This window comes from Otolemur garnettii, unplaced genomic scaffold (assembly GCF_000181295.1).
Source record: "Otolemur garnettii isolate 467f Iridium unplaced genomic scaffold, OtoGar3 scaffold00001, whole genome shotgun sequence".
NCBI lineage: Eukaryota > Metazoa > Chordata > Mammalia > Primates > Galagidae > Otolemur > Otolemur garnettii.
This window is the reverse complement of record NW_003852396.1, coordinates 72,530,116-72,542,326: the sequence shown is the minus strand read 5'-3', so window position 1 is coordinate 72,542,326 and position 12,211 is coordinate 72,530,116.

The following is a 12,211-nucleotide window of genomic DNA, read 5'->3' as shown; positions in this document are numbered from 1 at the left end:
CACACGGGGCTTGTCCGGAACTTGACATGCCGCGCGCCACGGAGCCGGGGGGGAGCGGCAGTGAGGGCGCTTCCGCCTCGCGGCCAAGGGGGACCCGGGCGAAGAGCGCACTTCCGCTGGGCGCGGGCCGCGGGGAGGCGAGGAGAGCGGGGCGGAAGTGGGAGCCCCCAGGCCCAGTGTTCAGCCAGGCTGGGCGGGGCGGAGGCGGTGGCGGTGGCTGTGTGGGAATCTCTGATCTCTCTCGCGATCGTCTGGGCGGCTGGCCTTGTGGGTCTGGCCGCTGCTTTCCTACCAGGGCTGCAGTCCCGCCCGTGGCCGCACAGGGGCGCGCTCGACTGCCAGACGGCGCTGCCCTGGGTCGGGCTGGAAGTCTGGCTGTGACGCTCCTGCTCTGAGTCAGCCGCCCCGGCTCCTCCATGAACAAGGGAAAGGGGAAGTGCCTGCCGCAGGGAGGGGCCTGGCCCCGGGAACCTCAGAAGAGGGAATTTTATTCTTACTCATCGAATTATTTTTATGCTTTGGTTTTTCACTGGGAACCTCAGGCCACTGTCTCCAGGACTTGTAACCCTTTGGGGTCCAATGCATGGTGGCTGGGACCCTGCTGTTCAGAACTCCAAACCTAGGGTGGGAGGATGAAGGCTGTGTGTTTCCCTCACCTAGAGGTAGCTAGACCTGACTTCTTCTTAGTCTAAGACAGCAGTTGACTGAATACCTACTCTGCAATTCACTCTACTTGCATCATCTCACTGAATCCTCATTTTATCCCACTGAGGTAGGTACTGTTAGCCCAGGGTCACACAGTGGCATAGATAGCAGAGCTAGGATCCAGTCCTGGGTGTTCTTTCTTTCTTTCTTTCTTTTTGCAGTTTTTGGCCAGGGCTGGGTTTGAGCCTGCCACCTCCAGCATATGGGGCCAGCGCCCTACTCCTTTGAGCCATAGGCACTGCCCAATCCTGGATGTTCTTGTATCCTTCTCTGGGAATCAGCCAGGACAGGAGAAAATTCAGAAAGGAGCATGTGGGTTCTCACTTGGGCAGAGATTGTGACCAAGGGGAGGGGATCTCTGACTCTGACCTGCCATCAGCCTCCCATGGCGGCTTCCTCTATTTGTTCTGCATCACTTTTTATTGGGGGCTCTGAGGGCACACTCAGTTCTCACATGTTGCATATGGTGCCTGTCCTTCCTCAGCCTCCAATGTCTGCTCTTTCCAAGACCCCCAACTCCTTCCAGCTTGTCCTCTGAAAGCTTTCTGTCTACCTCACTACTCCAGGCCCATAGATTGGCCAGAACATCTTGTGTCCTGAGTTCTGGAATGGAAGCCCTTGGTAAATGGGTTACTTTGTTTGCAAAGGAAAATATTTAGGGATGCTGCCCTGGGACCTCTTAAATGCCTCTCTCTCTGTATGCAAATCACCCCATCATATGCAAAGCACTTCACAATATGCAAATGATTTCACAATAACATAGTCAGCATTCCTGCCTCTGGGAGATGAGGGCTTCTGGCCATTCAGCGAGGAGGTGGCCAAGACCTTTTCCTCCCCTCTGGCCTGGAATGCCCAACATCAAATGCCCTAATGGAGTAAAGAAACAAGCACAGTGGAGAGCGAGAGGGGCTCATGACTGCAGAGTCCCATGTGAAAATAGACAGTGGGGAGGACCTATTGTGGCTGTTTAAAATACTGAATTAGATCTGCCAGGGACTTCAGGTACATGAGAGAAAAGATGCAGATATGTTTATTTAATATGATCCTCTATTTTAAAATAATGACAAAAAGAAACTTCACATATGCGTATGTGATTATGGGGATCAGTATATACAATTCTATGTGTAATATTAATAAGTAAAAAATAAGAAGGTCACACCTATAATCCCAGTGCTTCGGACAGCTGAAGCTGGAGTGTCACTTGAGCCCAGGAGTTTGAGACTAGCCTGGGCAACATTGTGAGATCCTGTCTCTACGAAAAAAAAAAGATGTTGGGTATTCTGAGAGGCTGAGGCAGGTGGATTGCCTGAGCTCACAAGTTTGAGATCAGCCTGAGCCAGACTGAGACACCCATCTCTTAAAAATAGCCGGGTGTTGTGGCTGGCGCCTTTAGTCCCAGCTACTTAGGGGGCTGGGGCAAGAAAGTCACTTGAGCCCAAGAGTTTGAGGTTGCTGTGAGCTATAACACCATGGCACTACTGATGGTGACAAAGTGAGACTCAAAGTGAGTCTCAAAAGAAAAAAAAATTAGGTGTTGGGGCTGGGTGCGGTGGCTCCCACCTGTAATCCTAGCACTCTGGGAGGCTGAGGTAGGTGGATTGCCTGAGCAAGAGGGAAACCCTATCTCTAAAAATAGTCAGGTGTTGGGGGGAGGCATAGTCCCAGCTTCTCGGGAGGCTGAGGCAAGAGAATCACTTGAGCCCAAGAGTCTGAGGTGCTGTGAGCTATGATGCCACAGTACTCTACCCAGGGTGACAGAGTGAGATTTTTGTCTCAAAAACAAAAAAGTAATAAAATAAAGTAAAAAATTTAAAAAGTAAAAATTAGGTGTTGTGGTACATGTTTCTATTTTTTAATTTAAAACCTTTTTTTGTAAAGACAGGGTCTCACTTTATTGCCTAAACTGGTTTCAAACTTCCAGCCTCAAGTGATTCTCTCACCTCACAATTTGACCTTTCTTTTTAGACAGAGTCTTCCTTTGCTGCCCTCGGTAGAGTGTCGTGGCATCACAGCTCGCAACAACCTCAAACTCTTGGGCTCAAGTGGTCCTCTTGCCTCAGCCTCCTGAGTAGTTGGGATTAGAGGTGCCCATCACCATGCCTGGCTAGTTTTTCTATTTTTCGTAGAGATGGTGTCTTGGCCTTGTTCAGGCTGTTCTTGAACTCCTGAGCTCAAACAATTCACCTACCTCAGCCTCCCAGAGTGCTAGAATTACAGGTGTGAACCACCAAACCCAGCCTTCTTTCTCTTTCTCAATAAACTTTATTTAATGCTTACCTGTCTGGTCATTCTTCAGCCAAGAGCACGCCAAGAACCAAGGATGCAGACACTTTCATATTTAGTGAATTTTACAATGGTTTTTATCTAGGTTCTGCATAATTGTTAACAAGCTTACTTGGTATTTTACATTTTTGTGGATTTTTTAGTAAGATATTTCCCATTACATTTTGGATGACTTATGGATAGCCTACAGGAAGACAAATTATTTATATGTATTCCTTCTATACCTTACAAACTAACTACATTTTCCAGGTTCTAATAATTTCTGTTTTTTTTTTTTTTTTTTTTTGAGACAGAGTCTCACTTTATTGCCCCTGATAGAGTGCCGTAGCGTCACAGCTCACAGCAACCTCCAACTCCTGGGCTTAGGCAATTCTCTTGCCTCAGCCTCCCGAGCAGCCAGGACTACAGGCACCCACCACAATGCCTGGCCATTTTTTGGTTGCACTTAGCCTGGGGCCGGGTTTGAACACGCCACCCTGGGTATATGGGGCCAGGGCCCTACTCACTGAGCCACAGGTGCAGCCCCCAATAATTTCTCTGTATGTTTCCTTTTTTTGAGACAGAGTCTCAAGCTATTGCCCTGATCACAGCTCACAGCAACCTCAAACTCTTGGGCTTAAGCGATTCTCTTGCCTTAGCCTCCCAAGTAGCTGGGACTACAGGTGCCTGCCACAATGCCCAGCTACTTTTTCTTTTCTTTCTCTTTCCTTTCTTTCTTTTCTTTTCTTTTTGCAGTTGTCATTGTTGTTTTAGCTGACCTGGGCCAGGTTCAAACCCGCCAGCCCTGGTGGATGTGGCCAGTGCCCTACCCACTGAGCTATGGGTGCTACCCTCTATATGTATTCTTGAATCTGTTAGGTAGGTAATTGTATCATCTCCTAATAACAAAAGTATTAGAAGGAATGAACCAACATTGTTATTAGTTAAGGCATGGTTTGATGTGGTTTTGAACTTCACAAGAAGGCTAAGTGCAGACTTAGCACCTGTATCTCAGTGGTTAGGGCACTAGCCACATACATCGGGGCTGGTGGGTTCAAGCCCAACCTGGGCCTGCTAAACAACAAGACAACAACAACAACAAAATAGCCAAGTGTTGTGGTGGGCGCCTATAGTCCCAGCTACTTGGGAGGCTGAGGCAAGAGAATGGCTTAAGCCCAAGAGTTTGATGTTGCTGTGAGCTGTTACGCTGTGGCACTCTACCTAGGGCGACAAAGGAAGACTGTATCAAAAAAAAAAAAAGAAAGAAAGAAAAAAATGGGTAAGTGCATCTGTCCCTTGGTATCTGCAGGGGGATTGGGTCCTAGACACCCTGAAAATACCAAAATCCATGGATGCTCAAGTCTCTTATATAAAATGGCATAATGTTAGCATATAATCCATGCACATCCTCCTACTTACTTAAAATCAATCATCTCTAGATTATTTATATCACCGAATACAATGCAAAATGCTAAGAAAGTAGTTGTTATACTGTATTGTTCAAAACCAAGAAAAAGTCTGTACATGTTTAATACAGACACAACCATCCATTTTTCCCCAAAGTATTTTCTCAGAGTCTTCCGCTGTCGCCCTGGGTAGAGTGCCATGGTGTCATAACTCACAGCAACCTCAAACTCCTGGGTTTAAGGGATCCTCTTGCCTCAGCCCCCTGAGTAGCTGGGACTGCAGGTGCCCACAATGCTGCCCAGCTAGTTTTCTAATTTTTTTTAGTTGAGACTGCATCTTGCTCTGGCTCAGGCTGGTCTTTTTTTTTTTTTTTTTTTTGAGACAGAGCCTCAAGCTGTCCCCCGGGGCGGGGTTCCGTGGCATTACAGCTCACAGCAACCTCCAACTCCTGGACTCAAGCGAGTCTCCTGCCTCAGCCTCCCAAGTAGCTGGGACCACAGGCGCCCGCCACAGTGCCCAGCTATTTTTTGGTTGCAGCCATCATTGTTGTTTGGCAGGCCAGGCTGGATTCGAACCCCCCACCTTAGGTGTATGTGGCTGGCACCTTAGCCAGTTGAGCCACAGGCGCTGAGCCCTCAGGCTGGTCTTGAACTCCTGAGCTCAGGCGATACACCCGCATTAGTCTTCCAGAGTACTAGGATTACAGGTGTGAGCTACTGTGCTGGCCTCCCCCCAATATTTTCGATCTGTGGTTTCTTAGATCCATGGATACAGAACCCACTGATACGGAGGGGCCAAATGTACTTGTCTTCTGGGTCTGGCTTTTTTCACTGAACACCACGTTACTAAAATTCCTTTATGATATTGTGAGAAACTGCAGGCCCTTAACTTGCACTGCTGACTGACGTGCCACTGCGTGAATCAATCTACTGTAATTTATTTATCTTTTCTCTTGTGGATGGGCAGTTGGGTTATTTCCCGATTTTTGTGACTGGGGACAGTGCAGCTATGAACATTGCTGTCCGTGTCTCCTGGAGAACACCAGAGGGCTTCTTTTGATTTGCTGCTCAGGGAACCTTCACTGGGTTACAGCCTCGGCAACGGTCAGCTTCGTAAGATAAGGCCAGATTGTTCTCCCTGGTGGTTACTAGCCACACGCTGGAAGTCTTGCCTCCACCTCTTCTGTTCATTTTTGCCCTTCAAATGGTGTAAAATAGCATCTCATTGTGGTCTTGATTTGCATTTCCTTCATCGCCAACAAGATTGAGCATCCTTTAGATGGTCACTGGACAAACGTGTTTCCTCTTCTGTAACATGGCTGTTCACGTCTTTTTTTCTGTCGCATTATTTGTTTTTGTCCGTTTTGGCAGGAGTTCTGTATACATTTTGAGCTGTCCTTCTGTGCCTGCACACGGCAGACGTCTCCAGTTTGTGGCTTGCTTTTCACTTTCTCCAAGGCATCTGCACTTCTCTCTCCCTCCAACACCTGCACCAGGGAGGCCCACCGGCAGGGTTAGAGCATGTGTTGGGGATGAGGGGGGTCCTGTACCCCTCCGAAGCCCGAAGACCGTTTGGACTGACCCCACTATTCCTACCCTCCCTGGAGGTTTTTTTTTTTTTTTTTTTTTTGAGACAGAGTTTCATTTTTTCGCCCTCGGTACAGTGCTGTGACATCACAGCTCACAGCAACCTCAAACTCTTGGGCTTAAGCGATTCTCTTGCCTCAGCCTCCCAGGTAGCTGGCCCTACAGGCACCTGCCACAGTGCCTGGCTACTTTTTTGTTGCAGTTATCATTGCTATTTAGCTGGCCCGGGGTCATGTAAGTGGCTGAGCCACTGAGCTACGGGCGCCGCCCCCCTCCCTGGAGTTTTAAGGGACCCATCTGCTCTTGCCTCCTAGCCCCTCTCCCATTTTTGGCAGAGGCTGCCTGGTTTGGGGCACCCCGACCCCATTGGGCTGGGGGAGAGCATCCTGGGGCAGGGAGGACTCACTGAGATGGTGCCCCCTCAAGTTATTTATCACTTCCGGTTGCCCACCTGGGGGGCCGGGTCCCCTCTCCGCTTGGTTGGGCTGCAGCGGACACGGGCTGTCCCTTGGGGGCAGGTGGCCGCGGGGGAGGGGCGCTCCGGTCCAGCCCCTCCGGAGGCGGGGGCGGTGGGGGGAGGGGGCCAGGCCTGCGGCAGGGGTGGGGGGGGTGCGGAAGCTGCTGGAGCAGATAAGGGCCGAGGTCTCTCGTTGGCTAGACAGTGTGGGGGGACAGCACCTCCTCCCTTGCCTTGCCCTCAGCCCACCCCTACCTCCTCCGGAGCCAAGGTCGACCTGAAGACTCCCCCTTCCCCTAACCCAGGCCTGGGCATCTGGGGCCAGAACCCCAGGGAGCAATGGGGTAGGGCTCCAGCTTGCTCACTCAGCCTCTGGACCAGTGAGAGACAAGTGACAGCAGGCCTCCATGCCTCAGTGATCTCTGCTGGAAAGTGGGGGTAGGAGCCCCATTTTCCTGGCAGGGCTATTGGAGAGGGAACAAGTGCAGGCTGCAGAAGCCCTCTGTGGGCTTGGGCTGCTTTGAATGATGAGTCCGGAACTCACCTCATGGCTTTATGCATCCCCATTGCAGGATGGGAAAGTGGAGGTCTCACATACCAGACAGGGCCAGTGGGCCAGGAGCAGGAGGAGGGGTGGAACGCTTTCTACTGCCCCACTCCGGGGACAGATCTAGGTTTTGTGGAGCCTGAAGCTTATACAATTTGGGGGAACTCTTTTAAGGAAAAGATTACAAAATCCTAAATACGAAGTTGCTGAGGCCCTGCCCAGGGCCTTGGAAGGGGACGGGGCAGACCAAGTGAGGCAGCGGCAGTCCAGCTTTCTTAGCATTCCAGCCCCACCCTGGAGGTCCCTGGAAGGGCTTATACCCCTCTTCCTACCTTGTTACAGATTGTTACAGACCAGGATGGCTAAGCCAGGGGACTTCCTGGAGGAGGTGCTGTTGCAGCTGGTCTCCAGCTCTTTACCCACCCAGTCTGCGCTCTTGGGCTTAACCAAGAACAAGGGCAGTCAAGCATTTGGGGCCTGCAGCCACAGCCTGACCCTGCAGGCTACGGTGGCAGGGAACCATTCCTAGAGAGAAAAGGACAGCGTACCTGTCAGGTGCAGTGTAAGTGCATAGGACTTGAGTCAGACAACATTGGGGTTCAGCCCCTGCAAAGCTGTGTGACTTTGGGAAGTGTCTTTCCCTTGGTTTCCTCATGGTAAAATGGGAGTAATAATAGTACCCACCAGACAGGGCAGTTATGAGGCTTAAATGAAACCATGCATGAAGAGGGGCTGAGCCTATGGCTGTTAGAAACAAATTTCGTTTCTGTGAAATCTCCAGACTGGGAGAGGTATTTTTCTTTCTACTTTCTGGTTAAGTCCCTCACCCAGAAGATGGTCTCTTAGCTGCAGAGCTGGAATTTAAATGCAGGAATGTCTCCTGCTAATACCCTCAGCTCTGACCACCAGGGAATGCTGCCTCTTTAGGCCTGTCTCCCAAGGAGCTAAGTCTGTCCCACTGGTGGGTGCACATGCCCAGGGCAGGGAGCTCAGGGGTGCTACTTAATCTAGGAGGCTGATTACCTTGCTGGATGTTATCATCTCTGCTCTCACCTCACCTAAGGCTGGAATGTTTTCCAATTCTGACATCCTCCAACCTGGGCCAGGAGAATTTGGGATAGGGAGAGGTTTGGGGAGGGGTAAGGGGCCATGGTCTTGGGCCTGGGAGCAGCAGTGTGACTCTAAAAATTTCAAAATCTTTTTCCAAACAAGGAGGAGGTGCTTTGTCTCAGGGGTTGTGTAAAATTTCTACCATACTGAGGCACAAGAAAACTGAATTCTCGGTGGGATGTGGTGGCTCATGCCTATAATCCTAGCACTCTGGGAGGCCAAGGAAGGTGGAGTGCCTGAGCTCACAGGTTCCAGACCAGCTTGAGCCAGAGCGAGACCCTGTCTCTACTAAAAATAGAAAAACTAGCTAGGTCTTGTGGTGGGTACCTATAGTCCCACCTACTCAGGAGGCTGAGGCAAGAGGATCCCTTGAACCCAGGAATTTGAGGTTTCTGTGAGCCATGATGCCACAGAACTCGACCCAGGGTGGCGACCAGGGTGACACAGTGAGTCAAAAAAAAAAAAAAAAAAAAAAAAAGAAAACTGAGTTCTCATCTCATCTCAGCTGCCCCTTTCTAGCCAGCAGGCCTTGCACCGGTCCCTCTCCCTCTGATCCTCAGTTTCTTCACCTGTGGCACGGGGATAAGCATACCCACAGCTGCAAGGACTATAAGTTGGTGTGTATATACCGTGCCAGTGAATGTCATCGGTTGTTAAAACACTTTCAGAGGTCTGGGGATGTCATGTGAAGGCAAGGAGTGCCAGCAGAAGTGGGGAGTGCCAGGGCAGGAGAGGGACCCCCAAGGTCTCTGTCCCAGAGATGGAGCACCTTGGGGCAGGGCTGGGAACCCCAGCTTCAGCACTCTCCCAGATTGGGAATGGTCAGAGTGAGGCCAGGTACCCTGGGGGTACTCAGAGAAAAGTGAGGAGCTGAGGTATTCCCCTGACTCAGGCAGGTAACAGGGACAGGAGGAGGAAGTGGGGGCTTCTGGAAGGAGATAGAGGCCAGCTGTGGTGTGGTGCCACCACATGATCACCCGCAGGCCCCGTTCCACAACTTCATTTGTCTCTCATTGAAAACTTTCAAGGTAGGCATTTCTCCCCCATTTTCCAAATGGGGAAACTGAAGCACACACGTGCTCCAGAGTCTGGCTTTGTAACTGGGACTCTAACAGTCACTGCCACTTTCTTCCCTTGTCTGTCTGACCAGGCTGCACATGAAGCAGTGACCCTCATCCTACAGACCAAGAAATAGAGGGGTCCTGTCCCCTGCCATTCTCCCAAAAGCTCTGACTCCAAGCTGGCCGCTGTCTGGAAGAAATCACCAAGAGACCCGAGGCTGGGCTCTCAGTGAGAGCAGAGACCCCTGGAGTAAGGGAGTGAGCTCATCTTCTCGGGAGTGCTTCAAGTAGAGATATCTGGAATCTCAACCACTGTACCCCAATAGCTGAGAAGTAGGAAGAAGGTCTCTGGGGCATGGAGGGCATGGTTCATAGTGGCCCCCCAAACTAGCCAATTTTTTCCTGAAATTCCTTATTTTATCTTAAAAAGTTCAGACAAGTTTGCATCCTTCTCCCCTTTTTTTTCAGAGTCTCACTCTGTCACTGATGGGGGGGGCCTAACATGGCCCTTACAGGAACCCTCTCTCCCCCTCCTAAGACAAAGGACACCAAGGACCTAGTTAGCCCCACCCCTGAAGTTAGCACCAAGGACCCTAACTCACTAAAGCCTTGTGGGCAAGCTACAGAATTTGCCCACCCCCATGGCTCCATATAAAAGGGGTCTCTAACTGCTGCACACACACCCCACAGGCGGTCTGGGTTGCTGTCCCCTTTCAATAAATCTGACCTAAGCCTTCTCCAGGCAGGCTCTCTGCTTGCACCTTTCAGTCACCCAGGCTAGAGTGCCTTGGCTTCAGCCTAGCTCACAGCAACCTCAAACTCCTGAGTTCAAGTTTATCCTCCCAAGCAGCTGACACTACAGGCTGGTGCTACCATGCCCTGATAATTGTTCTATTTTGAGTAGAGACAGGGTCTCGCTCTTGCTAAGGCGGGTCTCCAACTCCTGAGCTCAAGGGATCCTCCTGCCTTGGTCTCTGGCCAACATCCTTCTCTTTAATATATGGGGATTCCCCCCCCCCACACTTTTTTTTAAAAAAGTTTTTCCTCTCAGTCGCCTACCTGTGTGGACCTTCCAGGAAGATATTACATCCTGTGCCCCCACAGTGGCCCTCAGGCTCCTCCAGCCCCAGGCCCCTAGGTCTGGCTGGGGCAGAGTTGACCTGAAAACCCAGCCTGTAATCACAGGCTGTGGCCAGCCCCACCTTTGCTCTGGCCCTGCTGCTGCCTTAGCGCTCTTTCCCCTCTTGCTCACAGATATTTGTCCATCTACTCCTAATTGTCCTGCTAGGAGTGCTCTGGACACCTTACGCTTCCCTTTGTCCCCTGAGGGTCCTTGGTGCAGCAAGGACACTACACATCTTCACCCCGTCTGCTGGGCAGCCTGACCAAGGGTTTCTGTGCCCAGTGAGAGGACACTGAGGCCCAGAGACTAGAAGGGCTTGTCCCAGGGAGCGCAGTGAGGACAGTTGTTTGATGCTGCGGGCTATGTCTGGGCAGTGGGGCTGCCTAGGCCTGGGGAGAGATCTGGGCACTGGCCAGGGAGGCAGGAGGAAGGAGGGAAGGCCATGGGGCGCCTGGGGGCTGCTGCCTGGCAGGTCCCCATGCCCAGGCTAGGGAAGTTTCTTATTTCTCCTGCTCTGACTTCCCCCTTTGATTTATTATAGCTATGAAATGCTCTACTCTCTTCTCTTTTCCTTGCTGTCCCTGGGGCTGGAGGAGCACAGGCCTCCCCAGGCACTGTGCCTCAGCCTTGCTGGCCTCCGTCTCCTTCCAAGGACTGGGCCTGGGGGGCCAGAAGCAAGAGGTAAGTCAGGCAGGCAGGGTAGGGTAGGGAGGGGCCCAGGCCTCCCAAAGGCAAGCCTAGGCGGGACCCCAGCCAAACTCCTGTCGGGAGGGGCTTTAGCCGGCAGAGGGTGTGGCAGGTGTGGACTTGACAGCAGCCTGGTCCCTAGGGGCTTGGGGTGCCCCTCTCTGAGTCAACAGCCTCGGCGAGACTGGGGATCAGCCTTGTTAGGGTCTGAAGGCCTGGCGCAGAGTCCTCCGATGCTCAATGCTAGGTCGGAAAAATGGCTCCTCTCTGACCCCTGACCCCATATTCTGATTTATAGGCCTGGCCTAGGGATTGAGCTGAGCCCCCAGAAGAAATCCCGAGGCCCGAGGCCTGGAAGACTCTGGGCTCCTCGAGGCTGCAGCTTCACATCACCCTAGGGCCAGGCCCCGGCCGGTGCCTGTGTCCGGCTCCTTGGCAGGCCCGGTGGCCGGAGCATTTCTCCCAGCCTCTGTGCGGTGCCTGTGGTAATGGGGCTGTTGGCGTTTTGCAATGGGCCTGGGCCAGGGAGGCGGCACACACATGCTTCCTGTGGTGACTGGGCGCTTCCTGTTTTCTCAGGCGCCAGCCTTGCTGCTGCCGATGTGGAAACAGGGGCAGCTGCAGCCTAGGAGGCTCCGGACTGAGTGCCCCGACCCTGCCCAGAGGGGCCTAAGCGGGCCCACCTCTCCCAGGCCCCAGCCCCGGGGTGGGGGTAGTGATGGCCTGAGATACTCCCCACACTAGGCCACCATTCTTCCCTCCCCAACAGCTTCCGCCAAGAAGGCGGCCCAGGAAGGGCCATTGCTCTGGCCAAGCAGGTGGTCCCAGAGGTTAGCAGTCCAGGGGCAAGAGCTCTGTGTTGGGAATCAGAGCATGTGGTCCTGGTCTTGGCTTTGTCCTTCGCTCACCTAGTTCCACTGGCCATCTCTGACCCACTCCAGGCCTTGACCTTCTCTTTTGTGTAGTATCATGGTATCCATGGTCAAAATCCCTTGCCTATTTCTGTACCAGTTATGATAGTTATTGAGCTTTACATTTCAAGAGACTAAGCTTTGGGATGTATCGAGGCTGAGCCCCTTGGAGGTGGATCTTGGTGTGGACTTTGGCAGAGATGGGACTTAGAGAGCCTGGAAGTGATTGTAGGAAAGGGTGTGCCAGGAGGGGGGCCCAGATTGGAGCAGGGCTTGGAGGTGGGAAGACCAGACCAACCGTTGGCAGACAGGCTGTTATGTTGCATGGGATAGGAGGGCATTGGGAGACAGGCTG